Source organism: Pan paniscus, chromosome 9, assembly GCF_029289425.2.
Source record: "Pan paniscus chromosome 9, NHGRI_mPanPan1-v2.0_pri, whole genome shotgun sequence".
Lineage (NCBI taxonomy): Eukaryota > Metazoa > Chordata > Mammalia > Primates > Hominidae > Pan > Pan paniscus.
The window spans coordinates 96,903,728-96,921,901 of NC_073258.2; the positions used below are offsets into that span (position 1 = coordinate 96,903,728).

The window sequence follows — 18,174 nt, forward strand, 5'->3', positions numbered from 1 at the left end:
TTATTACAACAAATGTTTCACTTTCCTTATTTTCTAAATACAGCAACACTTCATCTATTTGGCTTTGGCAGAGAACGAGGTGTTCCACAAAAGTAAACTCTGTAGACCACTGAAACCAAAACTTCTGAACAGAAATCTTCCTTAAAGTGCATTTCATACTTCTCTGCCTTTGGAAACAAAATATACCAAACACAATTTAATCTTTTTCATTTTACACAACTGAGAGTGATCTTTAAGGAAAATCCACTATCATAGTGGACAGGGATATTGTTTTGTATAGAACTTTCCAGGTTTCTCTTTTAATATCGAGCAGTTATCACTTTTCACTGCAAGTTGTGCTTCCTTCCAGCAGTCCTTTCATGAACTCTTCTAATTTGCAGGACCAGGAATCAGAAAATTCACTAAAAGTTAGGTCTTAAATCTGTGTCAGAGCCAGGAAGGCCTCAAGTAAGGGTGTGAAGTAGAGTATCCACATGGTTTTAATGAGTAGATTTGGGGACTAAAATTCCATACTATTTTCTTCTGACTACTTCCAAACTTAGAATAATGTAGAGAGGGCTGGGGATACCATGCCTTCTGGCAAGCTGGCCAGTGCCAGTCAGCCTGATTGGAGCCTTTCATCTTATCCCCAGAAAAGGAGGCAATGATGAGGCCATCCAAGTCCAAGCAGTTTTTGTTTGTTTGTTTGTTTTGTTTTGCTTGTTTTGTTTCTTTTGAGTTGGAGTCTCACCCCATTGCCCAGGCTGGAGTGCAGTGGCCCGATCTTGGCTCACTGCAACATCCGCCTCCCGAGTTCAAGTGATTCTCCTGCCTCAGTCTCCTGAGTAACTGGGACTACGGGCATGCGCCACCATGCCTGGCTAATTTTTGTATTTTTAGTAGAGATGGAGGTTTCACCATATTGGCCAGGCTGGTCTCGAACTCCTGACCTCATGATCCACCCACCTCGGCCTCCCAAAGTGCTGGGATTACAGGCATGAGCCATCACGCCCGGCCCAGGCAGTTTTAAACAAGAGCGAGATTGCCTCTTTGAGGTACCTTGTTTAAGTGGAACCCAGTTCTCTCTATTCCTGTTGTAGGAGCCATCAGAATTCTGCCCATCTGCCTGCCAGAATATTTCCTGTTCCATGAGTTATAGTCCAACAATCCCAGCTTCTACTTACAGTGCAACCTACTGCCAAGTCCTGTGCCAAGCCCTTCTCTATAATAGGATTTCCTACATCTCTGAGAGTGCTACTATCCTATTTTAAAGGAGGAACTTCCAGCCTGGCCAACATGGTAAAACCCTGTATCTACTAAAAATACAAAAATTAGCTAGGCATGGTGGTGCACACCTATAATCCCAGCTACTTGGGAGGCTGAGGCACGAGAATTGCTTGAACCCGGGAGGTGGAGGTTGCAGTGGGCAGAGATCGTGCCACTGCACTCCAGCCTAGGTAAGAGAGTGAGACTCTATATCAAAAATGATAATAGTAATAAAAAAATAAAAGAGGAACCTGAGGCACAGAGAGTTTAGGCAATTTACCTAGGGTAAGTTAGTAAGAAGGTACCTTGGACTCTTAGCTTGGTTCTCTTTGTCACAAATATTTACATGCATAAGATGGTAATTCTGCAAAACTATGACTTAAATGGATGATAGAATTTCATGATCACTTTAAATTTATACTTCATAATAGCACTAGGTTATAAAATAAGAGCTGCATGTCCATAGGTGAGTGGATAAAAGGCAATAGTTTAAAAAATCAATCTGGATTGTAGCTCATTCCTTGTCCATTTGCAGACTTTGATTCAGATTTTTAAATCCCCTACTTCCTTGTTCTCTGTGCATGGTTTATGATAAATTGTAAGGTTGAGGAAAACAGAAAGAAGTCCATGTTATGTAATAAACATAGAAGTGAATAAAACCATCCTATTTTGTGTACAAGTTGAGTATCCCTTATCTGAAATACTAGGGACCAGAGGTGTTTCAAATTTCTCTTTTTTGGGGGTGGGGAGGATTTTGGAATATTTGCATTATTCTTACCAGTTCAGCATCCTAATCCAAAAATCTGAAAACCAAAATGCTCCAATGAGCATTTCCTTTGAACATCATGTCGGCACTCAAAAAGTTTGAGATTTTGAAGCATTTCGAATTTTGGATTTTTGGATTAGGGATACTCAACCTGCATTTCAAAAATGTTTATTGGGAACTGGTCAGGGGATAGACATTTTCCTAGTCACGAAGTACTTAAGGATGGAAGAAAAGTGGTCCTTGCCCTTGAGCATCTGACAGCCCCATGGGAGATGCAGCATTATAAGTAAACCACTAGATCAATGTGTTAAGTGCTAAAAGAGAAATATGCTAAAAGATGCCGGGGGGTCCTAACATTTATCTCTGCTGAAGGCGAAGATGTTCAATGAGCTAGTAGGTCTAATTGGTTGAATAAAGCCAAGAGGGAGGAGGAATACTACTTCAGGTCCAGGGAACACCACAAAGGCATGAAGGAATAAGAGCTTCATGTGGTAGAAGCTGTTATGGTAAAGTGAGGCAAGAACTTTATGTGTTCAAGTTGAAAATCGTTTTGTAAGGTTATAAATGCAATAACTAAAGAAATGTATGATTAAATTTTCTGGCACCATTTTAAGTAGACAAAACATGCAGTTAAGCTTTTCGGAAAAACTAGTAAATTTTACAGTACAGTGAACCAGTGATGCTTCTAATATACCAAACAGGATTCAATTGATTTGAAACCTATTCTTGTGTTATTTAAAATGACTTCCTCCATTTACAATTTTTTGTCCCTATGTCTCTATACGTGGATCCGGACTTGTTAGACCATTTGTTCTAATTTTTTTTTTCCAGAAAAGATCACTATTTATGTTATCGCCCAGTACAAAATCACCCACATATCTATTTTATGACATTTCAAATATAATAGAAACACTGAAGCATGCACAGAGGCCCCAGATCTAAATGAAAAGACCTAATGAGAAGAAAGTGGGAATTTAAGTGAAAATTGCACGGTAGCACACTTCCGTGAGTACAAATGTGCTGCAATTCGTTAAAGCTGAGGCCTTCTTTTTGGAGACCAAAGTGCCATTTCAATGCTACTACTCCCTGGGAGAAAATTAGGGTTCTTTGGCAATAAAATCACCTCTTTAAAATCACTGCCAAGTTTTAGTTTACTAGATGGTAGTCTTGTGGCTGAGATCTAAGAGTTCTTCCTTTTAATACTGTAACAAAGCAGTATAATATAATTCTGTTTTTTTAAAAACATAACTTGTTTTTCATGAGGCCAGTCTAAAGAAGCATTCTTCCATGTCATAGAAAGAGAGACTGAGAACTCAAGAGGTTTAGTGATCTCTGGGTCTGATGAGAAAGTGGACCTAGAACGAGCTTTCTTAATCCCCAAGTTATTCTGGCTCTGAAATATAAACAGACACATACATGAAAGAAAGCAAAATGAAGGGCAGCTGTGCTCCTGTGTATCTGATGATCGGGAACAATAATTATTTGTTCTATGATTTCTCCTTAAGGAACTTCTCTGCAGGTTGTCGAATTCCCAAGAAAATATTCACATAAGGGATTCATTTAGAAATCCTCTGAATTTGTCTTAAGCAAAATGACAGTTATTCTTTTGACTACCAGAAGTAGTCTGCTTGGATTATTCTTCCCCTCTGGCTTTTCTGGATGCAGAGATGGTGCAATTTCAACAGTTGGGTGAAGGACAAAAGTTCACATGACAGTGTGTGCATCTGAAGGTGACTGAATGCTGTTTGAAATGAGCTGGAGGCAGGAAAGCCATGCAATGCAGGTTCCTTTTTCTGAACAATGTCTCAGGAGAGGAAAATATAAAGGTGAAAATAAATTTGAGAAGATAAATATGGTTCCCTGTTAAGTGCATCAATTGTTAAAATAGAGAGACAAACCAGAAATCAGAATTGCTTCCTTGGAATATAGGTGCCTACTACCAGCCCAGTTTTGACATCAGAATGTCATGGCATGAATAAAGAGCAGAAGATCCACAAATCCTACAAGACAGGCCACTTTCCTCCTAGATAAAAGGCATCACAACCTGTAATTCAGAATTTCAAAAGAAATTTTTTCAGATAAGAAATCTCCATTTCAAACAAAACTTTCCTTTTTCCTTTTCTTTCCTCCTTTTTCTTCTTCCCTTCTTCTTTTCCTTTTTTTTAATATCTTAATTTTTCTTTCTGTTAGGGGAAAGTATCTTAAATTTATCCTGCTTACTCTTAATACACCTCATAGATATACATTCCAAGTAAGGTGAATCAGATGTTTAACGTGAAAGCTTTGTTCAGCACAGACATTTCACTGAATACAAACCACATAGCAAAATGGGAAACTATCACACTATGAGAGACGAGTTCCACTTTAAGCATTATTTATAGAAAAAAGAGCATATTTTAAAGAAAAAATGATGATTTTAATCATCTTAAAACATTCTACCACTTTAGTAGTCTTTTCTGATAAATTTAATCAATTAAGATAAAATAAGTTGAAAGGGAAGGTTGGAGTATGGTACTTTTTTTTTTTTTTTTGCCTTGGTTTGTGTTACATGGAGTGACTCAAAGGAAACAGAAAATTACTACAACTGTGATGTGGCATTTATAATAAATGCCTCAACCTCATATTGCCCAGACACTAGGAGATTTAACTGGTAATGCCAGTGAGATGATGTAGTATTTCCTGTACTGTTTTAACTTCTCAATAAGCATGTAGACACTGCAGTGAAGTGCAGGTAAAAAGTTCACAGCTGGAGGGGGTGTATAGGAAGTGCTCTGCAAAGCTATAAGCTTACATAGGCATCCAGCTGGAAATAACCTTGTAAGAGTGGAGGAGGGAAATACACATGGTAATGATTTAAAATTTACAGAATGTGGATTTTAGGGGCTACAATAAGGGTGGCAGAGTTTTCTCTCAAAGGGATTCTGAAATATGGAGTGGTGGAAGGAAGGGAAATGTAGAATCCAGTTAACAAAGCTGGGAGCACTTTAAGAGTATGCCTGCTAATTTTACCTCTTAGACAGGATATCCAGGAGGCAGCGCCCCTTCCCACCAGCAGCTCTCCTCATCCAAAGGGTGCCCAGTCCATTTTTAACATCTGTTTCAAATGTCACATCACAGAGATGTGGTCACTCCCTTTTTAAAAATTTCACCTAGAATTTTGTACCTAAGAACATTTTTTGTTCCTGAGCCTTCTTTAACTGTGACCCCTTCAACTTCTGCCGCCATGAGGTTATACTGTTTTGATGACAAGGGACTGTGTCTTACTCATCTCTATTATACTGAAGCCAAATATGATTATGTTGCCAACCCCCCAACCTAATAACAGCTTTTTTAATGGCTTCCCATTGATTTTAGGATAAAACCCAAAACAAACTCTTTAGTATGGCTTATACTCATACAAAGTCTTTTATGATTTGGTGCCCGTCTCAGTCCACCCCTCTGTCCACCTCTCTGGCACTTCGGTGATCTTTTCTTTCCCAGTACATTCCTGCTGTCTCACTTCTTGGCCTTGCACGCATTGCTCCTTGGCCTGGGACATGCTGTCCACCCATCTCCACCTCTGTTGCTGACTCTGTCCTCAGGGTTCACAATCTTCTGTAGGGGCCCCTTCCTTAACCTCAGAGTTATGCATCTGCACACTCTTTTATGCTTCTCCCTCTCATAACTTGTTCTTTGTTTTATTACTCACTCAGTATTGGTTTTCCCAGCTAGACTGCAGGTTCTGAGAAGTTAGGGACTGTCTCTGCCTTTTTAGCACTGTACCCACAGCGTCTGGGGCATGTAGCTTGAATGCATGGTTCTACTATATGAGAACTCAATAAATTTTATTTTTTGATTAAGTGAATGATTAATAACCACCATGGGCTGAGTAGTAACTATGTATCGATGAGCATGTTAAATACTTTATACACATTATGTTACAAAATCATCACAGTAGTCCCATTATTACCCATAATATGTAATATTACTCCTATTTATAGAAAAGAGGCAATCAAATCTTAGAGAGGTTGTTAATTGCCCAGGATACCTAGCTCCAAATGAGCTTACTCCAAAGCCTATGGCTTTTTATGGAGCTATATTGTTTCTCAAATAACTACCCAATAAATGCTCATTAAAAACAAAACAAAACAAAAAAGTGTAAAAACTTGTGACTATATCAGCTTCTTCCAGTTTGAGAATCTCTCTGTTATTGCATTTGATTTGCAAATTTAGTCTAAATATTCTTTTTTGCCTGTTGATACAATGTCTGCAGGACTAGAGTTCAACCAAGGGCCTCAGTTCTGTTCAGATGCTCCCTGTGTGATTAGAAGTGAGATGAGTTCATGTCTGTAAAATAAGCCAAGAATGGCCAGGACATCTTTTACCTAAGATTTCCAAGCCTCCTGATTGGCTGGCTGTAGGATGTTGTTGTACAGTGCCTTCTAACTCTATTTTCCTGAAGATACATGATTCAGTGTAATGCCAGGTTAGTACCAAGGCTCCTAAGCACGGCAATATTTACCCTACAAATTACGAAAAATATAAAATTAGGTCACAGCACAGCACCTCAATATAAGAAAATTCCCAACCAGCAGGGTGATTCAGTAATGAACCATCTGTGTTCCTGGATGGATCATCTGTGTTCCTGGGCAGATGGATGGAAGCAAAAGCTAGGTGGCCATTGGTCAAGTCCGCTCTAGAAAATAATAAGTTCACTGGTCATGTCTCCTCTAGAAAATATTCATTAGACAAGAGGACTTCTAATGTTCCCTCAGATTCTCTAAGAAGGAACATTTGATAAAACATTTATGTAAGTTATTCTGATAGTTTGTCCGAATGTGGAAAAATAGTTGTATATGTATATATGAAGAGCCCAAACTTTGGATTCAGATGTTACTAAGTTCAAGTCCTTACTCTGCCCTTATAGCTATGCATCTTTGGCAAATCTTTGGGGTTCTTTCCACCTCAGTATTCTTTTCTACGAATAATAAAGTTCACTATTATATTTGTAGAGGGCAATATATTCAGACTGTGGACTATACCAAGTGCATGATTTTGTGTAAGTTAATTAACCCACATGCACTTCAGTGTGTCATAAAATGTGGAGGGTAACAGTATCTTCTTCAAAATAGCGTGTGAGGGTGAAAGGAACTAACAATGTAAAGTGCTTGGAACAGTGCCTAGCACAAAATAAATCTTCAATTGGTTTTAATTATTAATGTTAACATAATCTTGGAAACAACTGATTTTTTCTCGCTTTTCATATAGAAGTTTTATATTTTATAAACTTGATCGTTGTCATTTTGCTTGAACTCTAAGTGTAGAATAAAAGTTAGAAGTTTAAAAGTGATTAGAATTCATGCCATAAACCAAGAAGCCAACATCTCAACAAAGTACTGTGTTCTTAAAAAACTAGAAGGAATGTTTTTGTGTCAAAGTGGACAGAAAATAGCTTTTCCCCAGAACCTAAAGTATCTGAACAAAACTGATCTTTAAGAAAACAATTTGGGAAATGTTCTGAATATATCTGATAGATTTTAAAATGCTTAATTACATTTTAAAAAGCTTCAAGAAAAGTTGCTATGAAAATCGCCCTCATTTTATCAAATATTTATTCCAAAGCTGATATAAAAAAATAGAGAGAAGTTCTTGTAATATACCCAGGATAGCAATTGATATTAGTTTCCATGGCATATCAGGGCAAAGTATGTGATTTTAAAAAAATATCTCCTGTGTCAGTCCTGGTATACAGCACTCTCTCCCTTTCTCTCTCTAGTGCACATGCGTGCGTGCGTGCACACACACACACACACACACACACACACAGGAAAGAAGATAGAGCAAAGAACCCTGGTTTAGCTGTTAGCTTCCCAAAGTTATTTGGATAACAACTTAGAGAATCTAGCAAGAAGAATCATGATTCATTCCATAAATCTCTCTAGTATTCATAAAGGATGATCCAGGTCTTGTCTGATTCTGGGAGTTGCCATTTATTGTGAACTTTTTATGTGCCAGGAACTACAGTAACTGCTTGTCATAAGTGGTATTACTTAATCCTTATAACAATCATGTGTGGTGGGTATTATTCTCATTTTACAGTGATGGAACACAGAGAATGTAGGTACCTTGATGACAGTCACACAGCTAGGAATTGACAAAGCCAGGATTTGAACCAGAGCCCATCTGACTACAAAGCTGAGGCTGTCACTTGCTGCTCTGTGCTGCCTTGCACTGGGAGAACATGGCAGAGCTGGGGCTGCTGGGATAGGGCAGGCTCCCAGCATTCCACCTGCTCTTGTGCTGGGCCCAGGCGCAATAGGAAACTGGTTAGGTTGGGCTTTGATCCACACATTCTCCTGCATCTAATCCCCCTTTTCTCCCCAATCTCTTCTAAAGAAAGACTGAAAACTCACTCCAAGAAAAGTGTCAATGACTGCTAATCACCTAATTACCCCTCTTATGGCTCTGGAGCTCAACAAGCAGCCACACCAGTGGTCCTTCAGGAATCTTTTCCACAGGGTGTAGGAAGAGGTATCTTGCTTTCCTTAAGCCCAAGGCTGGCCCTTCCTATCACTGCCTAGTCCTTGCTGATCTAGGCATCAGTGCTGAAGGGTCCTGTCACCAATAGCGCTAATGAGTCTGTAAATAGTGTCATCGTGTTAAATGACTCACTGGGGCTGGCACACACTGACATTCTGAGGGCACAAGGCAGAGCCCCATCTTTGTCCAGGGGAAGACAGAAGCTCCTGAAGCGGGAGAAGATCAAGGTCTCCATCCTCAAAGGACCCTCTGCCCACTGTGGCTCAATGTGTGTGGGAGAAGGGACACAGGGGATGAATAAAATTATATAGGTGGACTGGACAACACACACTTGGCCTTGAGCTACCTATCTTTAGACACTTACTCTATATTGATGTTGAATCTAATGATGTTTCCTTGGATAAGAGTTGAGACCTAAAGTGAGACCAGAGTCCACTGAATCCCGTAGGAATGAATTATAATAAAGAGTAGGATGAAGAGTCTTTTATTTTTCAGCAAATATTGATTAAACATTTATTATGGGCCAGATACCCTTTGAGGCGCTAGGAATATGACAGTGAACAAAGCTAGGAAGGCTGCAGCTTTCATGGTGCTTAACTTCTAGTGAAGGCAGACAGATACAAACAAAAACACAGGTAAATAGAACAGAATGTCCAAAGGTGATAAAGGCTATGGAGACAAATAAACCCAGGTAAAGAGAAGAGAGGTGCAGGGGGAAAGGAAAGAGCAAAGACTCTGAGATGGGCTTGTACTTGGTGCATTCTGGGAAGGCAGGAGCGGCTGGAGGATAGAGAAATAGAGAGAGTGGAGGGAGCTGTGGTAGGAGCAGTGGGCAGTGTGTGTGCACACGCATGCATGATGTGGTAGGCAGATCTTGTAGGGCCTGTGAGGACTTTGCCTTTCACACCTAGTGAGATGGGAAACCAGTGGAGGGTTCTGAGTGGGGAAGAGACATCACAGAACACATAGCCAGAGTCCCTTGTGACATATCACAAACAACACCTAACATGCCTTCCCAAACCGAAACACTAGCCTTGCCCTTCAGAACTCTCTCTTCTGCTGGTAGCTACCATTTGCATGCATTTTTCTCAAGCCATAGCATCTCCAGAATCAATGCTCATCTGTCCAGTGTAGCCTGACACTCTTTTAAAAACAACTCTTCAAGACACGGACTGCCTTTCAAAATGCCTTCTTCCGCCAACAGAGCACACATTTAGAGAAGTAACAAAGGCCATTTCTATCCAAGCAAACGTGTTTCTTGCAGCCAACAGCATAGCCTTATAACAGTAATGTTTCTATTTCAGACAGTAAGTCTATCATCTCAGTAACAACCCTTTAAAACACAAAGTTATCACATGATCTTCTTACTCTATGCAGGATAAGTCAAGACCCAACAAATGAAACACTTCTCCTGGAAATTATATCCCATTTGGTTTTTTTTTTTAAATCATCTTTTAAACCTGTCATTGGTAAACCAGATTTAGAACATTAGAACTGCTGCAAAGATTTGTTATGAGAAATCTACTGAGGGTCTACTGAGTTCTTTGAATATGATATTTCACATTAATATGGACATTAAAACAGAGACATGACAACGCATATCCGTGACTGCCTCTCTTGCTCTAATTTTCATTTCAAACCCATATTACTTATACATTCCCAAAGAACAACTTCAAATATTATATTTTGCAAGCTTGTGTTTTCAAATTGCTGATTTAAAGGTCTTCTTGACCTTTGTACAGAATTCTAACATTTTTTTCCTGCTTTGTTGGCCTGAGGGTGGTGATAGAATCAAACATGTTTATAAATAGGGCCAAATAAATTGAAAATTTTTTCCTGAGAGAGAGAGTTTTATGAAGAAAATACCTGCCCAAGTTCGTTTTTTAAAAATCCCTCACCCACTGATATTTCTGGTTCAACAAGTTTTCTTCTTAATGTAGTTAAATGTCAACAAAAGTGTTACTGCTTAATTATCTGAGTATCCTGAGTCATAATAATGCATATATCACTTCACTTAGGAAATGTCTTCTCTCAATTAAATTAGCTGTTTTCACTAGAATCCTTAGTCAGCCAATGGAAAAAATAATTTTCCCCCTTATGACTTTCTCTACTACAATAATTGACCTGGGTTCGTTGTCTTTGATATTACAGAAGAAAGTCTGACTTTTCAAATACAGAGGTAAAGTAAGTCTATGAACCTATGAACTTCACTTTTGGTACTTCCCCTAGAACAGCAGTTCTCAGCTCTGATGCACAGTAGAATTTCCTGGGGGAGCTTACTTCACATATACATACATACACACACACACACACACACACACACACACACACACACACACACACAGAGGGAGGGAGGGAGAGAGAGAGATAGAGGCCCAACCTGAAGAGACTCTGACTTAATTGGTCTTGGGTAAGCCTGGGCATTTTTTAAAGGTACGTATTTTAGCACTTTGGGAGGCCAAGGTGGGCGGATCATGAGGTCAGGAGATCGAGACCATCCTGGCTAACACGGTGAAACCCCGTGTCTACTAAAAATACAAAAAAAATTAGCTGGGCATGGTGGCAGGCGCCTGTAGTCCCAGCTACTCAGGAGGCTGAGGCAGGAGAATGGCGTGAACTCAGGAGGCAGAGCTTGCAGTGAGCCGAGATGGTGCCACTGCACTCCAGCCTGGGCGACAGAGCAAGACTCCTTCTCAAAAAAAAAAAAAAAAGGTATGTATTTTAGCTTGAGAACTATAGATAAAAAAGAAGCGATAATTTTGCCTTCCTTCTTCCCTCCTTTTTTTTTTTTTTTTTTTTTAAAGAGACAGTCTTCCTCTTCCATCTAGGCTGGAGTGTGGTGGTGTGATCATAGCTCACTGCAGTCTCAAACTCCTGGGTTTATGTGATCCTCCTGTCTCAGCTGCATGAGTAGCTAGGACTACAGGCTACAGGCATGTGCCACCAGCCCAGCTAGTTTTAAATTTTTTTGTAGAGATGGGGTCTCACTATGCTGTGCAGGCTGGTCTGTAACTCCTGGCCTCAGGCAATTTTCCCACCATGGTCTCCCAAAGTGCTGGCATTACAAGGGTGAGCCACTGAGTCTGGCCTATTTTCTTCCTTTCCCTCCCTCCCTCCCTTCCTCCCTTCCTCTCTCTCTTTCTTTTCTCTTTCTTTGTCTTTATCCTTCTTTCTTTTCTTCTCCTTTTTCTTCCTTTGTTTTCACCTATAGTGACTATTTGAAGCATTTCTATTTTTTAATTAAGATAAACAAAATTGGCTGGGCGAGGTGGCTCACGCCTGTAATCCCAAAACTTTGGGAAGCCGAGGTGGGCAGATCATTTCGGCCCAGAAGTTTGAGACCAGCCTGGGCAACATGGTAAAACCCCATCTCTACAAAAAAAGTACACAAAAATTAGCCGGGCGTGGCACATGCCTGTAGTCTCAGCCACTGGAGAGGCTGAGGTGGGAGGATCACTAGAGCCTAGGAGGTTGAGACGGCAGTGAGTCGCCATAATGCCAGTGCACTCCAGCTTGGGTGAGAGAATGAGTCCCTATCTCAAAAATAAATGAATAAATAATAAAATTCATATAAATAATAATGTAACTTTAGAAGATCTAATTACAGGCAGGGCGCAGTGGCTCACATCTGTAATCCCAGCACTTTGGGAGGCCGAGGCGGGCGGATCACAAGGTCAAGAGATGGAGACCATCCTGGCCAAGATGGTGAAACCCCATCTCTACTAAAAATACAAAAATTAGCTGGGTGTGGTGGTGCGTGCCTGTAATCCCAGCTACTTAGGAGGCTGAGGCAGGAGGAATCACTTGAACCCGAGAGGCGGAGGTTGCAGTGAGCCAAGATCACGCCACTGTACTCCAGCCTGGTAACAGAGTGAGACTCTGTCTCAAAAATAAATAAATAAATAAGGAGGCCAAGGCAGGTGGATCACGAGGTCAGGAGATCGAGACCATCCTGGCTAACACAGTGAAACCCCGTCTCTACTAAAAATACAAAAAATTAGCCGGCGTGGTGGCAGGCGCCTGTAGTCCCAGCTACTCGGGAGGCTGAGGCAGGAGAATGGCGTGAACCCGGAAGGCAGAGCTTGCAGTGAGCTGAGATGGCGCCACTGCACTCCAGCCTGGGCGACACAGCGAGACTCCGTTTCAATAAAAATAAAAATAATAAATAAATAAATAAGGCATAACAAAAACAGGGCTGAAACATGCCCCTTGTTCACTACATTGCAGGTGAAGAGAAGGAGAGAAGAGCTGCAGCCCCTTAGGGAGCCCAGACCTGGGAGCTTCCCAAGCCAGGGCTGGGACTCCCTCTTTGGGGTCCTGCGGTGCCTGTCATCTCCAAGCTTCTGGGCACCACTGTGTTCCCTGGTTCTAGCCAGGGAAGCTGCTTGCAGTGCCTCTGGTCCAGCTGCAGCCTTGCAGAGAGCTGGTACCTGTGTAGGTACCTGGAGCTGCCCACCCCACTGGCGTGTCTGCCTGCACAGTTGCCAGACCCCATGCTCGTTCATACACCCTTTTCTGCTCCATGCGACTTGCCCTTGGCAAGTGTGGGATCCAGGTCGGTAGTGTGAGCCGAGCACAGCCTGCTGAGTGGGCGGAACAAGCCCAGTGGGCTGAACAAAACGCAGGCAAAAGTGCCACTGGCCAGAGGTTTCAGGCCTGAAAGGCCACACCTCAAGGATCCTGTAACACAACTATGGGATGCACACAGCTATGTGTTCAGTGCAGGCAGCAAATAAATCTCATTTTAATCTCAGGGGTACTAACTACAAATGGTCTTTGACTTTTTCCTATTGTGTATCTCTGTCTTCACTGGTTAATTTGTTATTACTTCAGCATCTCTTGTGTAGCTGAGATTTGAATACACCTGCCAGGTGGAAATAGATGAGCCTTCCCTCTAGATATTTACATGAAAGCTAAGGGGCCTTCTGAGTGGAGAAGGTGGGTAGAGGCTTAACCTGTATTCCTAATTTATTTTCAGTTATTTAGGCATATATGCAGAATGGGACAAGAGTCAAAAGGAAACCAAGTTTTCAGGAGGGACTGGAGCTTCCCGAGGAAATAAAACTATGAAGAACTGTAGAGTCTGGTATAAACAGGGTGCTTCAGCTATAAGACCACAGAGTCAAAGGGCAGTGATTTTGCCAGCATGGCACTGGCACCTGGAAGCGTCCTGAACCAGCCATCCTGGCTGTATGTGACCTAGCAAAGGAAAGAGCTGTGTGGAAAATGAAAGAGATGTCACACTAAACTTGGAATTATTTTGAAATCCACAGCCCATGGAGACGTGTAGCTCCAGGCAATATTGGCCAGTCGGCCCACAGTGTAGCCTGGAGTGGCAGCTGCTAGTATTCAGCAGTTGCTCCTATTTAGGAGAGCTTGTCAAACTCTTGTTTTGGACTCCCAAATACCTGGGGTATAGTTGAGGGTTAGGAGTAACTTTGAACAGGATTGGAATTCTCAAATGAGAAGGTGCAGTAGAAAGGTTGTAACCTGTGAGAATCTGGTCTTGATGTTCTGTAACCTCATTTGGACTGGTAGGCTGAAAAGACTCATGGATATTTAGGTGCACTAGAATTTATTTTTAAATTCTCCAGTCACCAAATCTCATCTCCATCTTTATTACTTCAAAGGCCTTCTTTTCTTTTTCCTCCCCAGTCCATCCTGCATATACCTAACATAGAGGGATACATTAAAACAGGTCAACACAACATATCGCCACTGGCCATTTTGAAGATTGGCTGTCTTTGTAGAAAAATCACCCCTTAAGGCAGACTTCTCTAATTGCACTGCTGGATTGTTAGAGACGAGTCCGTCTTCAGTTATCTTGATTGTTGAGCCAAATATACCATAAATCCTCAAAATGTATATTGTATTTTTTTTAAGTTAGGCGGGGTGTAAGATTTTACAGGATGTAGAAATGTACTTAATTAGTTCAGCCTTGAAATAATTATTCTTTAAAAAACTGAAAATTTCAAGTAGCTATAGAATATCTCTAATTCCTCTCTGGCTACCATTATTTCCAACATGCAGTGTTCTTACATAGCCCACTTGCCAAAAAAAAAAAGCTCTTGTTATAAGGTTAAGGCCACATTTCTGTGTAGTTAAAACTTTGCTTCAGGGTATGTCCTGACTGCATATAGGTTAATGGAGCACTGCATGTTTCTTATACAATATTACCTGCATACTTGCTAATACTCGAATTCTAGAGATTCACTGGGGGATACAAATGGATCCAGCATTGATCTTGAAATCAGAAGTTCACAGTTCTAATCAGGTTTCTGAGTAGTGAATGAACTTAGAGAGAAGCTATTAAATTTCTCTTACATATATAAAAAGGGAATAATGATTTTACTAGAAACGTCTCTAAGATTCACACCACCTCTGATATTCTGAACCTAAATTTGAGTATTTACATAGTTTACATAAAGTAAGCTCTTTTGCGTCAATGGACAGGGTGGCATGCAGGTAAGGAAGAAAAGGAAGAAGACTGAGTCCCCTCAACTTGAAAGAGCTCGCTGTCAAGGAGAAGGCCACTTACTGAAAGATCTACCTCATTTTAAGGACAGATTGATTACAAAGTGAACCCTGGATGGGACCAGAGATCCAACCTCATGCCAAAAGGACTGTGTGTCTAAAGCAATGACGCCAAAGCCGGCCTCTTACCCTGCTCTGCCAAAGGAAACAAGAAGGCAAATCCGCAAGTCTCCCAACATGATAAACTCCATTTGTCACCCGCTTACATGTGCCTCCAAGACTAAACTTGTCTCATGGTGGCTCCATTTCAGTTAAGTACTTTTAGACCTCAGTCCAAACCCCTTCTCTTAGGATTTGGCTCAAACTATTGATAATCATAAATTTCCATATTTATATTTCCAATCTGTGAGGACTTAAAAAAACTATTATGGAAACCAAGTACAATCTTAGGGAACAGACTGTGTATTTAATTTACACAATGAAACTTGGGCTGTAGCATTAATACTGTAACAATACTGAATAATTTAACTGAAGTGTATTACATTCTTTGTGCTGTAAATCTTTTACTTGTGAGTTTTGTGCAAAATCACCAATTTAGCCTTGCATAAAAGCTTTTGTTTGGCATTTACAGTCTCCTGTCCCTTGGACACCTCCTCCATTTAAAAAAATTAGAATTCCTTGTTGCAGATTCATTTCTTTTCTTTTCTTTTCTTTTCTTTTTTTTGAGACAGTCTCGCTGTGTTGCCCAGGCTGGAGTGCAGTGGCGCTATCTCAGCTCACTGCAAGCTCCACCTCTCGGATTCACACCATTCTCCTGCCTCAGCCTCCCAAGTAGCTGGGACTACAGGCGCCTGCCACCATGCCTGGCTAATTTTTTGTATATTTAGTAGAGACGGGGTTTCACTGTGTTAACCAGGATGGTCTCGATCTCTTGACCTCATGATCCACCTGCCTCTGCCTCCCAAAGTGCTGGGATTACAGGTGTGAGCCAATTAAAGGAGTCATGGCAGCTGAAGACAATGACGATTTAATGGAGTGAAGCCGATCTACTATCTTGGGTGGAAAGAGTATGATGTGGTTGGCGGTGCCTTCCACATTCCAGTTAGCCGAGTGCTGTAAAATATTAATACCAACACTGTAATAAAGTAGAAGGTGATACGGCTCTGGTTGGCTATTTATTTACTTATTTGGTAAGTTCTAGTATTGTGCTTAGAATGTACAGGTAAAAGGATCTGTGTAGATTGTGCAGGCTAATGGTGTTCTGTGGACGTGTGTTCATTTCTGAATAAGTTTTTGTTTGCTAAAGGAACTGAAAAAAATAAGATTCATGCAAGGGATTTACCAAACCGTTAAATTTATTCACTTTTCAAGGACCATCGCTTACTCTGAGGTTATGTTCATCTCAATGCTTTCAGGCTAAAAAATATTTTTTTTCATGAAAGATCGTAATAGTAGGCAGTAGTTTTGATTTTTAATGTACTTACACAGAAAAATGAAATATAGCAAATCCATGTCCGCTTCCATACTGTAAGATGTAAAAGTCTGAGGACCACTCAACTGACTATCCATTTCATTGTATTTTTAGGGAAACTGAGGCAGAGTGGCTAACTGCTTGCATGCAGTCACCCAGCTAGTCAGTTCCACTGATGCCGTGTGGCTTTCGATAAGCTCAGATTCTCAAAATACAGCAGGTGTGTGAAGGACAGTATATGCTGTACCTAACAAGTTCAAAGAGTTACCCAGAAACTATTGTCATGCTGTTTTCTGTTTATCAAACTCTTATTTGCAGTCTTTTTGGTCACATGAGAGTTTCATCAGATATCTGCAAGATGTAATTTCTCTCCCAAAACCCCAAGGAAATGCTATCAAAAGATTCATGTCTTCAATAGATTCTATTCTTGGAGAGGTTAATATGGAGGAAAGATCCATGGTCAGTCCACATTTTGTGCAGATGACGATGGCGGCGCAAAGCCACCTGAAGTCATTCACCTTTGCAACTGCATTTGGATTCTATATTGCCTGCATCAGGCATGGAGACGCCCACCGGCTGCTGTGAGAGGAATAAAAGGAGTACTGACAAACGTCATCATACAAAAAAGGTTTCAAATCATTTTTGACACCCGAATAAAAGTTAGATTCCTGTGTCTGTCTGAGATTTCGAGTTATCTTTCTAAATGGCTCTCTAATCGAATCAGCAAACCCTCAGGGAAGAGCCTTCACTTCCTTTCTGTTGTCTGTTAAGCCAAGCACACCCAGAGTGGTCAATAAATAATACTATGGGAGTACTGGAGGGCAGGGAGTGGTGTTGCATATTTTGCTTTTGATTTTTCCTCTGGAAAAAAAGATGAATTAAGTGACAGAGTGGCAAAAGGAGTAGGCAACAAAGAAACATAGCCGGAAACTTGAGTGTGACTCTTAATTTCACTCTTTTTAGAGCTTTAATGCAAATCCAGTTATGTATTTGCTTTCAGTTCTGAAGGTGAGAAATTCGAGGTTAGACATCACAAAGCTAATACATAGATTCCCTAGAGAAGATATTGATAATATTTCATGTTTTCCTCCTGACATAATATTCCCCCAAGTGAAATCCATTGCCTATTATTATTGATATTGTGCTATCCTGGTAGCAAACTTGAAATGTAAGGAAATAGGATTCTGTTCATTATTTCTTACCAGTAAAATTAATGAATCAGAGAAGAAGCTAATGTAGGTCTGTTTTATCACTAAGGTGCTCAGAAGTTCAACCTTCCTTTTGTTCTCCTTTAGAGAAGCTGTACTTACAAGCATTGCAAAGTCTGACAAATTGTATGGTGTCTATTATTATCTGTCTGTCTCCTTCCCAGACAGGGCAGGGATTCTATCTTCTCTATTTTCATACCCTCCAAGACCTAACACGAGCCCATAATATTCCATCAACCATCGAGCACATATTTAAGTGCCTACAGAGTGCTAGGGAGTGTGCTGGGTGCTGGGGACTGAAAGTGGGAAGACAGATAATTCTGGAAGGTATAATGTAAAAGAAGAGAAGAGCTGAGCTAGGGGAAGTCGGGTGGGGGTGGATTTGTCTGACTGGCTTCCCAAAGGAAGTGATGTTTAAGGGGAAACCTGACTGATGAATAGGAGTTTCCCCAAGTTCTCTTTTTCTTTGTCTTTTCAGGTTACTGGAAAAG

The 18,174-nt window shown here is 40.7% G+C and overlaps 1 protein-coding gene across 1 annotated transcript in view; it reads right to left on the reverse strand.

The window, feature by feature from the left end:
• Nucleotides 1-18,174, reverse strand: part of MAML2 (mastermind like transcriptional coactivator 2) — a 368,317-nt gene that overhangs the window by 81,245 nt on the left and 268,898 nt on the right. The window lies entirely within an intron of this gene.